Source organism: Lutra lutra, chromosome 5, assembly GCF_902655055.1.
Source record: "Lutra lutra chromosome 5, mLutLut1.2, whole genome shotgun sequence".
NCBI classification, from domain to species: Eukaryota; Metazoa; Chordata; class Mammalia; order Carnivora; family Mustelidae; genus Lutra; species Lutra lutra.
Genome location: NC_062282.1, coordinates 10,703,663 through 10,723,292, shown reverse-complemented (window position 1 = coordinate 10,723,292; position 19,630 = coordinate 10,703,663).

Sequence of the window (19,630 nt, the reverse complement as noted above, 5' to 3'; positions counted from 1 at the left end):
TTTTTTCTTTTTCTCTTCTTCTGCTAAATTTTTTTTAACTTTTACCGTTTTCTTTTTTTTAACGTTTTTTAAATAGTTTATCTAATATATATATATTTTTCCTCTTTTTATATTTTTTCTTTATCGGCTTTCTTTTTATTAATAGTTTTTTTTTTTTTTCTTTCTTTCTGAACCCCTTTTTATCCCCTTTCTCCCCCCTCACAATTCAGGATCTCTTCTGATTTGGCTAAAGCATATTTTCCTGGGGTTGTTGCCACCCTTTTAGTATTTTACTTGCTCCTTCATAAACTCTTATCTGGACAAAATGACAAGGCGGAAAAATTCACAACAAAAAAAAGAACAAGAGGCAATACCAAAGGCTAGGGACCTAATCAATACAGACATTGGTAATATGTCAGATATAGAGTTCAGAATGACGATTCTCAAGGTTCTAGCCGGGCTTGAAAAAGGCATGGAAGATATTAAAGCAACCCTCTCGGGAGATATAAAAGCCCTTTCTGGAGAAATAAAAGAACTAAAATCTAACCAAGTAAATCAAAAAAGCTATTAATGAGGTGCAATCAAAAATGGAGGCTCTCACTGCTAGGATAAATGAGGCAGAAGAAAGAATTAGCGATATAGAAGACCAAATGACAGAGAATAAAGAAGCTGAGCAAAAGAGGGAGAAACAGCTACTGGAGCACGAGGGGAGAATTCGAGAGATAAGTGACACCATAAGACGAAACAACATTAGAATAATTGGGATTCCAGAAGAAGAGGAAACAGAGAGGGGAGCAGAAGGTATATTGGAGAGAATTATTGGAGAGAATATCCCCAATATGGCAAAGGGAACAAGCATCAAAATCCAGGAGGTTCAGAGAACCCCCCTCAAAATCAATAAGAATAGGTCTACACCCCAGTCACCTAATAGTAAAATTGACAAGTCTTAGTGACAAAGAAAAGATCCTGAAAGCAGGGTGCCTGGGTGGCTCAGTGGGTTAAGCCGCTGCCTTCGGCTCAGGTCATGATCTCAGGGTCCTGGGATCGAGTCCCACATCGGGCTCTCTGCTCAGCAAGAAGCCTGCTTCCCTCTCTCTCTCTCTCTCTCTCTGCCTTCCTCTCCGTCTACTTGTGATCTCTCTCTGTCAAATAAATAAATAAAATCTTTAAAAAAAAAAAAAAAAAAAGATCCTGAAAGCAGCCCGGGAAAAGAAGTCTGTAACGTACAATGGTAAAAATATTAGATTGGCAGCAGACTTATCCACAGAGACCTGGCAGGCCAGAAAGAGCTGGCATGATATATTCAGAGTACTAAATGAGAAAAACATGCAGCCAAGAATACTATATCCAGCTAGGCTATCATTGAAAATAGACAGAGAGATTAAAAGCTTCCAGGACAAACAAAAACTGAAAGAATTTGCAAATACCAAACCAGCTCTACAGGAAATATTGAAAGGGGTCCTCTAAGCAAAGAGAGACCCTCAAAGTAGTAGATCAGAAAGAAACAGAGACAATATACAATAACAGTCACCTTACAGGCAATACAATGGCACTAAATTCATATCTCTCAATACTTACCCTGAATGTTAATGGGCTAAATGCCCCAATCAAAAGACACAGGGTATCAGAATGGATAAAAAAACAAAACCCATCTATATGTTGCCTACAAGAAACTCATCTTACACCCGAAGACACCTCCAGGTTTAAAGTGAGGGGGTGGAAAAGAATTTACCATGCTAATGGACATCAGAAGAAAGCAGGAGTGCCAATCCTTATATCAGATCAATTAGATTTTAAGCCAAAGATTATAATAAGAGATGAGGAAGGACACTATATCATACTCAAAGGAACTGTCCAACAAGAAGATCTAACAATTTTAAATATCTATGCCCCTAACGTGGGAGCAGCCAACTATATAAACCAATTAATAACAAAATCAAACACATCGACAAGAATACAATAATAGTAGGGGATTTTAACACTCCCCTCACTGAAATGGACAGATCATCCAAGCAAAAGATCAACAAGGAAATCAAGGCCTTAAATGACACACTGGACCAGATGGACATCACAGATATATTCAGAACATTTCATTCCAAAGCAACAGAATACACATTCTTCTCTAGTGCACATGGAACATTCTCCAGAATAGATCACATTCTTGGTCCTAAATCAAGTCTCAACCGGTATCAAAAGATTGGGATCATTCCCTGCATATTTTCAGACCACAATGCTCTAAAGCTAGAACTCAATAACAAGAGGAAATTTGGAAATAACCCAAATACATGGAGACTAAACAGCATCCTTCTAAAGAATGAATGGGTCAACCAGGAAATCAAAGAAGAATTGAAAAAATTTTCATGGAAACAAATGATAATGAAAACACAACAGTTCAGAATCTGTGGGACACAACAAAGGCAGTCCTGAGAGGAAAATATATAGCGGTGCAAGCCTTTCTCAAGAAACAAGAAAGGTCTCAGGTACACAACCTAACCCTACACCTAAAGGAGCTGGAGAAAGAACAAGAAAGAAACCCTAAACCCAGCAGGAGAAGAGAAATCATAAAGATCAGAGCAGAAATCAATGAAATAGAAACCAAAAAAACAATAGAACAAATCAACGAAACTAGGAGCTGGTTCTTTGAAAGAATTAATAAGATTGATAAACCCCTGGCCAGACTTATCAAAAAGAAAAGAGAGAGGACCCAAATAAATAAAATCATGAATGAAAGAGGAGAGATCACAACGAACACCAAAGAAATACAGACAATTATAAGAACATACTATGAGCAACTCTACGCCAACAAATTTGACAATCTGGAAGAAATGGATGCATTCCTAGAGACATATAAACTACCACAACTGAACCAGGAAGAAATAGAAAGCCTCAACAGACCCATAACCAGTAAGGAGATTGAAACAGTCATCAAAAATCTCCAAACAAACAAAAGCCCAGGGCCACACGGCTTCCCGGGGGAATTCTACCAAACATTTAAAGAAGAACTAATTCCTTCTCCTGAAACTGTTCCAAAAAATAGCAATAGAAGGAAAACTTCCAAACTCATTTTATGAGGCCAGCATCACCTTGATCCCAAAACCAGACAAGGATCCCAACAAAAAAGAGAACTACAGACCAATATCCTTGATGAACACAGATGCAAAAATTCTCGCCAAAATACTAGCCAATAGGATTCAACAGTACGTTAAAAGGATTATTCACCACGACCAAGTGGGATTTATTCCAGGGCTGCAAGGCTGGTTCAACATCCGTAAATCAATCAATGTGATACAACACATTAATAAAAGAAAGAACAAGAAGCATATGATACTCTCCATAGATGCTGAAAAAGCATTTGACAAAGTACAGCATCCCTTCCTGATCAAAACTCTTCAAAGGGTAGGGATAGATGGCACATACCTCAATATTATCAAAGCCATCTATGAAAAACCCACCGCAAATATCATTCTCAATGGAGAAAAACTGAAAGCTTTTCCGCTAAGGTCAGGAACACGGCAGGGATGTCCGTTATCACCACTGCTATTCAACAGAGTACTAGAAGTCCTAGCCTCAGCAATCAGACAACAAAAGGAAATTAAAGGCATCCAAATCGGCAAAGAAGAAGTCAAACTATCACTCTTCGCAGATGATATGATACTCTATGTGGAAAACCCAAAAGACTCCACTCCAAAACTGCTAGAACTTGTACAGGAATTCAGTAAAGTGTCAGGATATAAAATCAATGCACAGAAATCAGTTGCATTTCTCTACACCAACAACAAGACAGAAGAAAGAGAAATTAAGGAGTCCATCCCATTTACAATTGCACCCAAAACTATAAGATACCTAGGAATAAGCCTAACCAAAGAGACTAAGAATCTATACTCAGAAAACTATAAAGTACTCATGAAAGAAATTGAGGAAGACACAAAGAAATGGAAAAATGTTCCATGCTCCTGGATTGGAAGAATAAATATTGTGAAAATGTCTATGCTACCTAAAGCAATCTACACATTTAATGCAATTCCTATCAAAGTACCATCCATTTTTTTCAAAGAAATGGAACAAATAATCCTAAAATTTATATGGAACCAGAAAAGACCTCGAATAGCCAAAGGAATATTGAAAAAGAAAGCCAAAGTTGGTGGCATCACAATTCTGGACTTCAAGCTCTATTACAAAGCTGTCATCATCAAGACAGCATGGTACTGGCACAAAAACAGACACATAGATCAATGGAACAGAATAGAGAGCCCAGAAATGGACCCTCAACTCTATGGTCAACTCATCTTCGACAAAGCAGGAAAGAATGTCCAATGGAACAAAGACAGCCTCTTCAATAAATGGTGTTGGGAAAATTGGACAGCCACATGCAGAAAAATGAAATTGGATCATTTCCTTACACCATACACGAAAATAGACTCAAAATGGATGAAGGATCTCAATGTGAGAAAGGAATCCATCAAAATCCTCGAGGAGAACACAGGCAGCAACCTCTTCGACGTCAGCCGCAGCAACATCTTCCTAGGAACATCACCAAAGGCAAGGGAAGCAAGGGCTAAAATGAACTTTTGGGATTTTATCAAGATCAAAAGCTTTTGCACAGCAAAGGAAACAGTTAAAAAAATCAAAAGACAACTGACAGAATGGGAGAAGATATTTGCAAATGACATATCAGATAAAGGGCTAGTGTCCAAAATCTATAAAGAACTTAGCAAACTCAACACCCAAAGAACAAATAATCCAATCAAGAAATGGGCAGAGGACATGAACAGACATTTCTGCAAAGAAGACATCCAGATGGCCAACAGACACATGAAAAAGTGCTCCATATCACTCGGCATCAGGGAAATACAAATCAAAACCACCATGAGATATCACCTCACACCAGTCAGAATGGCTAAAATTAACAAGTCAGGAAATGACAGATGCTGGCGAGGATGCGGAGAAAGGGGAACCCTCCTACGCTGTTGGTGGGAATGCAAGCTGGTGCAACCACTCTGGAAAACAGCATGGAGGTTCCTCAAAATGTTGAAAATAGAACTACCCTATGACCCAGCAATTGCACTGCTGGGTATTTACCCTAAAGATACAAATGTAGTGATCCGAAGGGGCACGTGCACCCGAATGTTTATAGCAGCAATGTCTACAATAGCCAAACTATGGAAAGAACCTAGATGTCCATCAACAGACGAATGGATAAAGAAGATGTGGTATATATACACAATGGAATACTATGCAGCCATCAAAAGAAATGAAATCTTGCCATTTGCGACGACGTGGATGGAACTAGAGGGTATCATGCTTAGCGAAATAAGTCAATCGGAGAAAGACAACTATCATATGATCTCCCTGATATGAGGGAGAGGAGATGCAACATGGGGGGTCGAGGGGGTAGGAGAAGAGTAAATGAAACAAGATGGGATTGGGAGGGAGACAAACCATAAGTGACTCTTAATCTCACAAAACAAACTGAGGGTTGATGGGGGGAGGGGGTTGGGAGAGGGGGTGGGGTTTTGGATATCGGGGAGGGTATGTGCTATGGTGAGTGTTGTGAAGTGTGTAAACCTGGCGATTCGCAGACCTGTACCCCTGGGGATAAAAATATATGTTTATAAAGCTGTAAAAAAAAAAAAAGAAAGAAAGAAAGAAAGGATGAATCCCCAAGTTTTGTAGCAACATGGACGGGACTGGAAGAGATTATGCTGAGTGAAATAAGTCAAGCAGAGAGAGTCAATTATCATATGGTTTCACTTATTTGTGGAGCATAACAAATAGCATGGAGGACAAGGGGAGATGGAGAGGAGAAGGGAGTTGAGGGAAATTGGAAGGGGAGGTGAACCATGAGAGACTATGGACTCTGAAAAACGATCTGAGAATTTTGAAGGGGTGGGGGGTGGGAGGTTGGGGGCACCAGGTGGTGGGTATTGTAGAGGGCACGGATTGCATGGAGCACTGCGTGTGGTGCAAAAATAATGAATACTGTTATGCTGAAAAAAATAAAAAAATTAAAAAAAAAATGTGTCCACTCTTGCAGTGTGGTGAGCAATCAGCCAATTTGGGAACCCACAGCAAAAGTACCACAAGACAAGCGAGCCGCTGACATGGTCAGACAGCATGCTGCCAGAAAGCAAAAGCAGGGAAGGGACAAGGGAATACTTCTTAGAGGCAGGGAACAAAACAGGCAGTCATACATCAAAGCCAAGTTTTGTGTTCTGCATGGTTTTGTCCCAGTCCAGATCCTACTGTCTACAGGAGACTCACTCACATCTACCGTCGGACTTCGGTGATAAATCCTTCACCTACTTCCAAGAAAACTCTTGCACACAAGTGTAGGATATTTTTCTTGGAAGAAATGCTATAAGAAACTCATGGTTTCCTCTGTACAGAGGGAGAGGGATTTAAACGCAAATCACAAAAAATGGTCTCTTTTTTCACCAGCTATTCACAGGGACTTAAGTGATTTCTAAAAAGAATCATCCCTTTTAATTTCTTGCTGATGGTGACAGTGGTGCATATTCTTTCTATGTAATGTATAAATAAGGGATAAATACCAACATATTTACTTATATAATTAAACATTTTATATATTGTATTATGTATATAACATATAAATATGTGTAAAATATCCTTCTGAACTTAAGCAACTGGAAATATTTGTACAATTATTTTTCAAATATGTTTGCTAACTAATTAGGCATTTCCAATGTTTCTCATTGAGAGTCACATCAAGATTAAATATTGTTTCCTTACCGCAGTGTTCTTGATTGTAGCTGAGATATACAGAAAATTATAAAGTATTTAAATAAACAAATAGTTTTAGAACTATATGTTTAAATAAGCAGTAGTTTTAGAACAATCCAGTAGATTTTATTATTTGTTTGGTTTTCTTTTCAGATGAATGAGTATGACTGAGTATGAGCAAAATTAAAATTATGTAAGAATCAAACACAGTTGTTCCACTGAAGGGCTTTACAGAGTTTATTGGATTTGACAGATTATTTTCCAAGCTGATTTAGTGTTCACTGGACAGGTGCTACACCTATACTAAATATAGGCTGTAATGTGTTTTCATATGAAATATGTTTGACAAAGGAAGAGATAAAGTGTTAGGTTAGATGATAAGGGAAGAAGAATTTTAGTGGGGGGGGAATGTATCCTGGGCATGCGAAAAGATAAAGCAGAGAGAAAGGAAAGGTATTAGACCCTTACAAACCCACTTCGTAAGAGCGCTTTCGTATTGATGAGAGAATACACCTGTCTTTCATATTTCTGCTCCGAAGGAATGTTCATGTGGTCAACAAAACCAGCATTTTTCATCAGTCACAGCATCTGCATTAGTATGGCTGCACTAAGTTGTGCTGCGGTAACATACAATCCCCAAATCTCAGTGCCATGAAAAAATCCTGTTTTATTTCTCTCTAGCTCTGTGTGTCCATCATGGGTCGGCCGGTGGCTCTGCTCTGCGTCATCCATGCTTTCACTCTGGGACTAAGGTGATGGACTCTTTTTGTGCCTTTGCTAGATTCTGCAACATAGGGAAAGAGACCTGAAGTCATGCACTGGCAACACAATCCATGGCTTAAAGAAGTTTTCTTCTCATAACTTTTTGGTCAGAATTGGTCACATTGCTCCACCCAAGAAGGGAACCAGGAATTGAAATGCTTCCATGTGCCTGGGTGGGAAGAGTTAAAGTATTTGCAAAATTCGTGACTAATATGGCATTGAACTCATTTGTTACTGCCTTCTAAGAAACTAGGGCCATTGACTTATTATGAAATCATTAAATAAGGGAAATATTCTTTGATCAAACTTTTTTTTTACAAAACCCTGTTCCTTAATTGCAACTTTAAAATCCTATTTCTGTGCTGAAAACTTTTGGGAAAACAAAAAGAAAAGTAAATTTATTATGCTGAATGGACATGTATACATGCCCATGGTGGAGTGATGTGCCAAGTCTGAAAAAAAAGTTTTACATTTTGAAGTGTCCTATCCTTTTTAATGAGAGAGCAAAGCCACCTGGCCTGACTCTTACTGCCAAAAAATTATTAATTAAAAAAATTTAAATAGGAGTTATGATTATTTCTACAATAGAGGATTTAGAAATTTTGTTAAGGTAACTTATCATCCACAAATAATCACTGTATATTTTCTGTAACAAATATCATACATATGTGTCCACATTCAAAAGCAGAGTATGACAGTGGGGCTTTATCTATGCAACACCACACAAAAATTTTCCTTCATGGAATTCATTTAGTTAGTACCAAAAAAATATTGTATGTTTTTACCTTAAAAACAACTATATTACTTATCCATTTTAACTGAAAATTGACACTCCCACAGAACACACACATATGTCCATTTATTTATATAACCAGAAAGAGAGTAAGACAGAGAAGAGAGAAAGGGAGAGAGGATGACAGGAACAGACCAAGTAATAGACTGAAATATTAATATAGTGAATGTAATACTTTATAATTCCTCACCAGTATGCTTTTTTGATCTTGAACTAGTCATTTTTAATGTTCTCTCTTCTGTAAACTCAGTAGTTATAGCTTTCCCATAAAATACAATGTGAGGAAGTATGTTAATACTGAAACAACAACAATTAGCTTATAGCAACTGTATAATACTCTAAGAATTAATGAAAAAGCCCAAATTGGGTGACAGAACAAGAATTAGTTAGCTGCATTTGCTTTTGACATATAAATGAAATGTCAAATAGGAGTATAAGATATCAGAAATTATATCCAATCAACAAAATAGCTTATTTGCTGACTCTATCTACTGCAAGAAAGGGCAAGTTGGCATTTCTCCCAGATCCCCTACTTTGTGAAGACTTCTTTTCTTTTTTTTTTTTTTTAAGATTGATTTACTTAGGGGTGTCTGGGTGGCTCAGTGGGTTAAAGCCTTTGTCTTTGGCTCAGGTCATGATCCCAGGGTCCTGGGATCAAGCCCTGCATTGGGCTCTCTGCTCAGCGGGGAGCCTGCCTCCCTTCCTCTCTCTGCCTGCCTCTCTGCCTACTTGTGATCTCTGTCTGTCAAATAAATAAAATCTTAAAAAAAAAAAGATTTACTTATTTATTTATTAGACAGAGATCACAAGTAGGCAGAGAGACAGGCAGAGAGAGAAGGAGAGGAGAAAGCAGTCTCCCCACTGAGCAGAGAGCCCCATGTAGGGCTCGATCCCAGGACCCTGGGATCATGACCTGAGTCAAAGGCAGAGGCCTTAACCCACTGAGCCACCCAGGTGCCCCGAGGACTTATTTTCTGAACTGGAAGGAAAAAGCTATGTTAGAGAATCAGGTTTCTTGTTCACTAGTTTCCACTTCCCTACTTTAACACACACACACACACACACACACATACCCCCCAACAAACATACAGATCAAATTACTGAATTGGTCTTTTAACAAAACCACAACCCTTTGTTGTAAAAGTAGACAACTGTCTCTCTTGTTCATCTTGTCAGTCTGATTTTTTAAATGGCTTCTCTTAGAATTATATTCCAAATTTACTTTGTCAGTTCCAAAATAGCACACACCTAGTACTGAACTAGAATGAGTCCAAGTTTAGAAGGAAAATCTACATCTATATGACATAAACTTTCCAGAGCTGAATTCCAAGTTATCACTAAATAAATAAGGTAATTCCTTCCTAAAAAAGATAGCATTTGATAAGAACCTTGGTAAGAATCATGGAGAAAGTGTCAAGGGTCAAATATTTGAGGATGTCTCAATAATGATGTGATGAAGGCAGGAAAATCTAGCAAATCACTTATGGTCCAGTCTGGCCAAGAGATTGAAATAGAAAAATTAAAAAGAACCACATTAAAGTTGAGTTGTGTGTTTAGGGGTTTGTTTTTGTGGGATTGGTAATAGGGAGCCATGGTACATTTTGGAGAGGTGAGTAACTTGATTAAAACTCTTCGTACTGCTTTGTGTACCTTAACTAGTGAATTTTTAGTCAAATGAGTGTAGGGACTATGCTGCTTTTGATTATAGCTCTATGTGTGTTATATGTCACAGGACATGTTACATAATAGGCTTTTAATTCAGATTTGTTGAATGCTGAATGAAGGAAGACTATTTCAATGATTGTATGGGAGATGGATTAAGATGGTGGAGATAGAAATGAGGACAACTCATGGAATACTGGAGACATGTTTCGAATAGGAAGGACATAGTGAAGTAAAGGCGATGACTTTGTTCAAAACTGGGTTGAGTATGATAGCTACTAGCTGCACAAGGCTAAATTTCAATGCAGTAAAATTAAATAAAACTTAAAATTCTACTTCTACGCTTTAGTTACACTAGATGATTTCAATTGCTTGATAGTTACACTTGATTAATGGCCACCATATTGGACAGCACAGATAGAGGACATTTTCATCATGGCTGTAATTTCCATTGGACAGTGCTGGTCTAGATTACACTTTGGGAGGAATCAGCCCTCTTGTAAGACAGTCCATTACTTACAACTACTTCTTGTTTAATGTATCATGTCCTTTGAAAAAAAATATTGCTAGAATATGCTGCTGAAGCAAAGTGAAATCATTTTAGACATCCATGAAGGACAGAAGCAAGTAAAAATATCCCCTTTTTGAAATGGTAAAACAAGGACACCAACCGAACATGCTGGTTCCATTTGGATTAAGGATGATCTCCTAGAATGAACATATTATATGTAAACATCTTTTCCTAAATTCCTTTTATGGTACATGAAGTTGCACCTACTCACATATTGAAGATTATTAAGAAGGTAACAGTTATCTTTTACATTAGGCCAAAATGCTGTCAATTTCAGAGGAAACATCAGTTATATTGATACACTTTGAAAGAAACAAAAGAAAATATTTAATGATAGTTTGATAAATTTTTCCTGGTTTTACTAGTTTATTCTTTAAGAAAAGCAGTTAAATAGACAAGGAAGAATGACATACTTTTGTGAGGTGTCTGTTTGTCTTGTCAGTAATCTGGCCTGGGATAGGCTGAGAGCCATAATCACAGGCTCCTCGGGGCTTTGGGTACTGAAGTAAAGTCACTACAGGGCTATATCTACATTTCAACAAGGTTATGTTTTGGCAGGGTATGTGGTGGAAGCCTGCAATTTGATAGCATATATGGAAGGTTTTTGTAGGAAATAAAGAGAATATGAGTCCAGGTGTATTCATTCTTATATACACATAATCCCATTTTTTATGGCCATTTCTGACTCTTGTAGAGAGAAGCAAAACTATAGCACTAGTTGCAACTTATTTTTCCTCAGACTGTCTACTTCCAGACCAAATTCTCAACATGCCAGAATCACACTCCACTTAAATTGTAAGGAAATAGCTTCCTTCTTTTTTTTGCTTAATGGAAAAAAAAAAAAAGAAGGAGGGAAAAAAATATTTGCCTTGTAAAAAGGTAATTGGGGAAGATATTTTTTAAATAAAAAAGTCATAAACAAATCATAATGGCATATTCAATCTGAAAGGATGATCAGGTAGATTTGAAAATTTCTAGCTATCCAGATTTAGATTCCATTTTACTCATCACCTTCAGAGATAGATACCTAACTCTTATATTCACTCTTACTTAGGACTTTCGGAGCTATAATTCAATTTCTAAGCATGTATCAGCATAGTAAATCATATTACACAAAGCCATTCTTCTATTCGATAAACATTTCTGTGGTTCATCTGTGCTGTGTGGCAGGCAATTCAAAAATGACATAGCAGGTAAATTGGAAGGGCTGATAAACAAATTCTGGTCCATTTGATGTCTAAGCATGAACTCCCAGTCCCTAAGCCATACCACCTGGCTTGGGGTTACGATCATGATGCTGAAGGTTTAGAGAAATCTGGGTTTCAGCAGCCCCTGCTGTTTCCTAGGCTTGGAGCCTTAGCTAACTTATTCTACTAACTTATTCTACTTATTCTACTAAGACTTATTTCCTCATCTGTAACATGGTAATGATCATAGTATCTACCTCAGACCATTATTGTTTTGAATAAGTTAATCCATAGTTAGCATTGGGATCTACCTGAATATTGTTTTCCAGGAAGTAGTTTCTCTTGTTTTCTTCTAATTAGCATTATTTATCAAATATAAAAAAAAATGTTATTGAGTTTCTGTCATTTGCTACCTTAAATTCATAACAGGTATGGATGGTAAGGTGTTCACATGTGAAAAATTAACATGCACAACAAAAAAGGATATAAAAATAGACTGCACTGGGTGTGGTGCATAAACAATGAAACTTGGAACACTGAAAAAAAAAAAAGACTGAAGTGCAATATGATGTTATAGGCTTTGAGGTCCTCGTGGCTTGAACGCTGCAGACAGCGTCAAGGAGGATGAGAGACTTAAGCTTGGCTTGGGAAGTTTCCATAAGGAAAGTAGAGTATGGAGACATTCTGCTAGAAGGGTTCAAAGTGAGAAGAGACCCTGAGATTCTCTTATGTTCAGGAAGCCACCACTGATAAGGCCTTGATGACTTCTAATCTCAGTAAAGACTTAATTGATTTCCTATTTCAGAGTGTCCAAGGGAAAACTAAGAGGAGAAAAACGATCACATCTAACCAGGCAAATTCAAATAATACCACCCTTTGCATGCACAAATGGCAGGTTCATTTCCACCAGTTCACACCTAATTCATTCTTAGAAGATGAGTGTTTGAGAAGAATTCATTACATATTCCCTCCATCTCAGTTCTGTACTTGGTCACGTGTCACACTTCCTGTAATGAATGAGCCACAAGGACACCCAGCCTATGGAGTGACACTAAAGAATGCAGAGGTAGCCTGTCTTGGTATAGGGCAATATCATGAAACTCAGTGGTATGGACTGACCCTATTAAAGATAGCGGTACCTGGCATTTCATTAGGCTTTTTATAGTTTATAAGGTATTTTCTAAGAAGAGTTCTAACACCTCTATAATCTACAGTTAGAAATAGAGGTCTTTGGGTTTCTAACTTCACATACCTTCTCTTGTACAGTAACCACTTATAAATTACAGATCTATAAATGGGAACTTGGTGATGAGTTCAGAACCTTGAGAAGTTTGGCAGGTGTGGGGTGGAAAGATAGAAAAAGGGTAGTTGAACATGACATGCTGAAGGGATGGCCGATGTGGGTGGTCTGCCTTCCTTTACAACCTGCATTTGTATAAATAGCCTAAGTAGTCTCTATAGAGGGAGGTTCCAGACAGTAGAGCAACTGTGGGATCCCGTGAAGATGGTTTCTCCCGCATGTTTAGTTTGGCAGAAGATAAGCTGTACAGTTGCGTTCGTGATTCAAGTCTACTGCTGCATACATATTTAAATTTGGCTATTGCCTTTTCTCAGTTAAAAAGAGTGATGTGTCAGCTTTAGGAAGGCTGCACTGGGAGTAGGAATTTTTAGAGTGTTCCACAATAAACCCAATTTATGCTCAGCCATTTCAGGTTTTGAGTGTATGTGACTGTTGACCGAAGTTTCCTAGGGAAAACAGGGAGGAAAAAAGAAAAAGATGAAGTGATTGCCCTGTTGGTGAACTTCATAACATGTTCCAAATTGGAAAAACCTCTTAGAGTTCACAAAGATTATGCTTGCCATTTATTTATTTATTTTTAAGATTTTATTTATTTATTTGAGAGAGAGCAAGTGTGAGTTGGGGGAGAGGCAGAGGGAGAGGGAGAAGCAGACTCCCTGTTGAGCAGGGAGCCTGATGCAGTGTTCACTTCCAGGACCCTGAAATTCTGATTTGAGCTGAAGGTAGACGTTTAGCTGACAGCCACCCAGGTGCCCCTATGCTTGCTATTTATTGAGCAATTGCTACATGCCAGGCACTGTGTGTGCTACCACTATCCTATGAGGTAGATATTTTTAATATCCATTTTAGATAAGAGGGAATTGAGGCATAAAGTTTAATGCAAGTATTCAAGTTCACACAATTAATAAACACAGAAGCAGAGATGAACTCCTTTCTCCCCTTAGCTTCAAATGCAAGTGAAGATATAGTTTAAAAGTGGAACTAAAAGGATTGGCAGATGAAGTAGTTTGGGGGTACAAAAGAATGAAAAAAGTGAAAAATGACAAGAAGACTCTCTAGCTTGAAAACTAGAGTTACTATCTCTTGAGATGGGGGATGATTGGGAAGGTGTACCTGAAAATGAACAATTCGTATTACATTTCAGGTGCTTATTAAATATTAAATGGAGATGTCATATAGGAATTTGGCTTTAGGACTTCTGAATTTGAGGGAAAGTTCAAGGCTGAGCTTATAAATTTGGGTGTCATCAATTTTTTAAATTTACTTCTATCCAGAGGACTTTCTGCTGTGATAGGAGGAGTAAATCGTAATTGAGGAGGGTCTGAGGACTGAGTATATAATTTTATTTATTTATTTGACAGAGAGATCACAAGTAGGCAGAGAGGCGGGGTGGGTGGTGGGAAGCAGGCTCCCTGCTGAGCAGAGAGCCTGATGCGGGACTCGATCCCAGGATCCTAAGACCATGACCTGAGCCGAAGGCAGAGGCTTAACCCACTGTGCCACCCAGGTGCCCCAGGACTGAGTATATGATACTCCATCTTTGGAAGCTCATGAAATATTATGGATTGAATTTCATCCACCCACCAAATTCGTGATGCTGAAGCCTTAACCCCTAAAGTGACTGTATTTGAAGTTGGGGCCTTTAAGGAGATAATAAAAGACAAATGAGGTTATAAGGGTTGGACCCTAATCCAGTAAGACTGGTGTGCTAATAAAAGGGAGAGACACCAGTTTGCTTGCCTCCATGTAAGGAGATAGTGAGAAGATGGCCATCTACAAACCAGGAGAGGGCTCAGGAGAAACCAAACTGGTGACACCTTGATCTTGTACTTCCCATCTCTGCAACTGGGAGAAAAAGATTCTGTTGTATAAGCCTCCCAGTCTGTGTTATTTTGTTGTGGTGATCCTAGCACATTAAAACATGAAGAGAGCTCTTGGTCCAACAAGAATGACACAGAAGCAGCCTCTAGTGAAATGGAGTGAAAACTGTCCAGGGGTGATGTCCAAGCAGTGTCAAATGCTGTGATCAAGAGGGTCTTAAAATTGCTCTCAGCTTGGCTAAAGTTCAGACAGGCTTTTTCCTGACTCTAGGCCTTTGACTTCCCTTTTCTTAAAGCATTTACTTTAGAAAACTTGCAATTGTTAATTCTTTCTCTGTCTCTTTGAAAGGAACATCTTTTGAAAAACTTCTAGCCACTATCACAACCCAAGAATGTCGTCCTGAGGGACCTAGGAACCATATCTTTGAAGCATCATCATTAAGGAAGTTGGTGCTCCTGACTCCCAATTGCTTCGGGAGGATAGGAGCATGACTTCCATTAGGTGCCAATTAGCAAGTGCGGATGGTCTAATCACAGAGAGAAAACATCTGTGAACTTGGGAATAATTCAGCGTGTTCAACACATCCCACTGATCAACTTTAAGCCTACCTTCCTCCATTATTTTTAGCTCACCTCAGTTATTAAAATTTCTCCCACCTTTTGTTTCAATAGAGTTGAGTTGACCTCTCTTTTCTTTTGCAATATTCCTTTTTTCTTTTTTCCCCCCAATATGCTTGAATAAAGTTTTCATTCCCTGTTCAACTTTTCCTGGTACGATTTTTGCTTAGGACCAATAAGCTGAGGATTGAGACATAATCACTGAAATCTCAATGTGGATGTCATTTGTGGTTTATAGCTTTAGGTTTAAAAATTTAATGAATAAAATATTTTCAGAATACCAGTAGATGATTGATATGAAGAAATTAGTTCACTGGTTTCAATGACAATATCTCTTTAGTTTGTGATTAATGGCTTGTGCCTTCTTTTTGATACATTTATAAATTTAAGCTATTTCAAAATACTGAAAAATAGCATAAGCTATTTAAATATTTAAGTATGCATTTGGTTATTCAAACACAAATAGCTACATTCTTTTTTAAGATTTTATTTATTTGTCAGAGAGTGGCAGGCAGAGGGAGAAGCAGACTCCCTGCTGTGCAAGGAGTCCATTGCAGGACTGGATCATGACCTGGGATCATGACCTGAGCTGAAGGCAGATGTTTAACTGACTGAGCCACCCAGGCATTCCTGGTTTTTAAGGTTAAAGGTGGAAACCTACTTAAGGTGAAATAAATGTTATAGACTATGAAATCTGCCACACTATCTCATTGAAGGAGTTATCTTTTATTTTTTTAATTTTTTTTTTTTAATTTGACAGACAGAGATCACAAATAGGCAGAGAGACAGGCAGAGAGAGAGGAGGAAGCAGGCTCCCCGCCGAGCAGAGAGCCCGATACAGGACTCAATCCCAGGATGCTGGGATCATGACCTGGGCTGAAGGCAGAGGCTTTAACCTACTGAGCCACCCAGGTGCCCCTGAAGGAGCTATCTTTATGACATTTGATTGGCATCCTCTGAAGCCTCTGAGGAAAATCCTGTTTCTTTTTCTTGTTAATGCTTTCTTCATCATAGGGTTGTTTAATGCAAATATGCTTGGTTTTGGTTTTGGTGAACAATTTAGGCCAGACTGACATGTGAGTGTCAAAGAAGTAGAGGTTTTCAAAACTCAGTGCTTGGCTTCTGGGTTTGCAAACAGCTCATTAAGCAGTATCTAAAATTACTTTCACTGTTTGGAAAATGACTGTTAACTTGTACTGTACTCAGAAGTGACAATTGCTAGTCATGGAAATATTTTAGCTTAATGAAGTAAAAAATAAGGTAGTTGGCTTCCTTACCTTCATATCTTTTTTTTCCTCCCTACTACTTTGATGTCCTAACCTACTTGAGAATTTTCTCTCTTGTTTCTAGACTGAAATAGTCCAAGAGATATTCGTTAGGAAATTCACAAGAATGCATATAAATTAAACATATGCAAATTACTTTTTCTTTTTAGATTCTAAATTCATCCTTTCTTTTCTTGTGTCAAAAGAAGTACAGAATTATTAAAGAAAAGTCTGGAATGCATAAAAGCAAGGAAAAAAAAAAAAGGGAAAACAATCAAAATGCCCTGAGCCACAGATAAACTGTTGATAAGGTGCTGTGGTGTTCAAGCCAAGATGGCGATGGAATTCCATCTTGTGGATCTCCTCCTGCTCCCGGTGCATAATGATGGTGGCAGAAATTTAAAAGAGAACATTCAAGAAGACATATGTATTCAATAAGATCAATACAAACCACTTTGTGTAACAGAAATAAAAAATTCTTACTTGGAAAACATTGTGCATAGCTGATGCTGTGAGATCCCTGAGCACTGAGAGTTTGGCATTCTTGGGAAAATAAGATTAAGAGCTCCATTTGATCAAGTCTCAGTGCTTGGAACCAGTCTCTGGAGCAGGGCTCTCTCAGTCCTAAGGTGACATAAGTCTGTGACCAGAAAATAGAAGGAAATAACAAAATAGCATATGTTTAAGTAAAGCTGCTCTCTGGATTAGTGGCTTGCTGCCTCTATGCTCAGTAACACCAGAGTGCGAGGGTCCTCAGCCATCCAAAACTGGGGCCATGGGGAGTAGAGAGAAAAGGAGAGGAAGAGAGAGGGACCGGAGAGAGAGAGAGATCTTTCGTCAGCCAACATGAGTCTTCCCTTCATACAAAATATCAGTAACATATAAGATAAAATAAAGCAGAGACATAATAGGAGAGTAGGTGAATATAAAAATGACCAATAAGAAATATTAGAAAGGGAAATATATTCATTTATTTTTAAAAGATTTTATTTATTTGAGAGAGAGAGTGAGTGAGAGAGTGAGAGCACATGAGCAGGGTGGGAGGGAAAGGGAAGAGCAGACTCCCCTGATGAGCAGGGAGCCCAAAGCAGCGGGCCTGATGGGAGGACTTGGGATCATGACCTCAGCTAAAGGCAGACACTTACCTGACTGAGCCACCCAGGCACCCTAGAAATACATTCATTTAAATAACGTTTAATAGATTGATCAGCTTCAAGCTGGATAAAACCAATGATAGAATAAGTGAATGAAATAATATTTAATAATTTGCTAAGAATTCAGTAAGAGGAAAAAAATCACACACACACATGCATACACACATTTGTATGCGTGCACACACATTTAGAAAGCTAATATTAGGCAGCGGAGAAAACAGAAATTGAAGTTTCAATATTTATATAATTGGAATCCTAAAGAAGAGAAGAAATGACAGAACCAATATTCGTTCAAGCTGAAGAATTGTTTAAAATTTAAAAAGAAATAAGTGGGTCATCTATAAAGTGCATTTCAAAATTCCCCACCTGGATAAATTGTATTAAAACTTCAAATTTTCCCCAAAAATAAAAAATAAAAAAAAAATTTAAACATCCAAGTAAAAAGGACTGACCATACAAAAAAACACAGATATTTCCTAGTTACCCTGATAAAACTTTCATCAACAACAATAAAAGTTGTTAGAAGACAGTAACATATTGTCTTCAAAGTACTCAAAACATATTAGACATTTATACCAGTTAGCATTCAATGGAAGGGCACACCAGACGCATCACAGAAGCTGGAAGATGAAGACAGTTTGTCATTCACAAACCCTTGGAATTATTACTCTTTTTAAAATAGATTCCTTGCTCATTTATCATTGTAATATATTAGAATATGTTTATCATATTTGTATATTATAGTACACCATGCTATTTTTTTCACCTGCTTTTCCACTAGAATATTAGACCCACAAGTACAAGGACTTCACATACTTAATTTGTTGCTGGATTTCTGTCCTTTGACAATAGGCACTTGAAAATATTTGAATTGTTTAAGTGGAATGACTTATGAGATAGCTTTCCTTAGACCAATTCCGTAAAAGAAATGAGATTTCAACTACATAAGTGCTTCCTTTATTGCTAATGTTTCTATAATTTTATTTTAATTTATTATCCTCTACTTGTTTAATTAATATAATAAGATTTTATATCCTTTTCTACTGCCAATGCCTTACATGCTCGTCTATTATTGACTTTGTATTGGGATGCATAATAACCTAGACCTAACAACTCATGTCTTTGTTAAATTTCTGCATGATAATGCATTTTAAACTACAGTTCAGCATAGAGGTTGAAAAATCAGAAGTATCAGTGAACTCTAACAATAAGATAAGAATTGCTGAAAATACTTTCTAGCTAGAGAAGTGACTGCTGTTGTGGCAGGTGATGAGGGTGACTAGGGAGATGGTGTGGGCACCTTTGCCCTTTTATGAGCAAACTGAGAGGACCCAGCAAGGACAAGTGAGCATACTTTAGGTCTGTATAGTTTCTAGTTTCCTGAAGACACTGTCACTGGCCCCACTAGATGCCCGAATGAGTCTGCCATTGAAATATTGTTTCATCCTTCTTAGAGTGAATCTTTCAATCGTTGGGAATTGTTGGAGTGTTTGAGATAAATAGTGTAGTCTTTGGTGATTTTTAAAAAATAGGTTGTAATACTGCTTTTGTGTCTTCTTGCTAAGCTAAAATAGTTTATTTTGTCTGAAATGTATTTTTATTATAGCAAATCTCCTAGTAGTGGTAGAAGGTGAGGCTTAAAACTTTCATTTAACTCTAATTGCTCAAGACAGTTGGTATTTATCAAAAAATATGACCTTGCCTGACAGCTAATTCACAGTCAGATGGGAAATTTGTAGAATAGCAGACTGTCTCAGTGAGTACTTCCCAGAGGTACA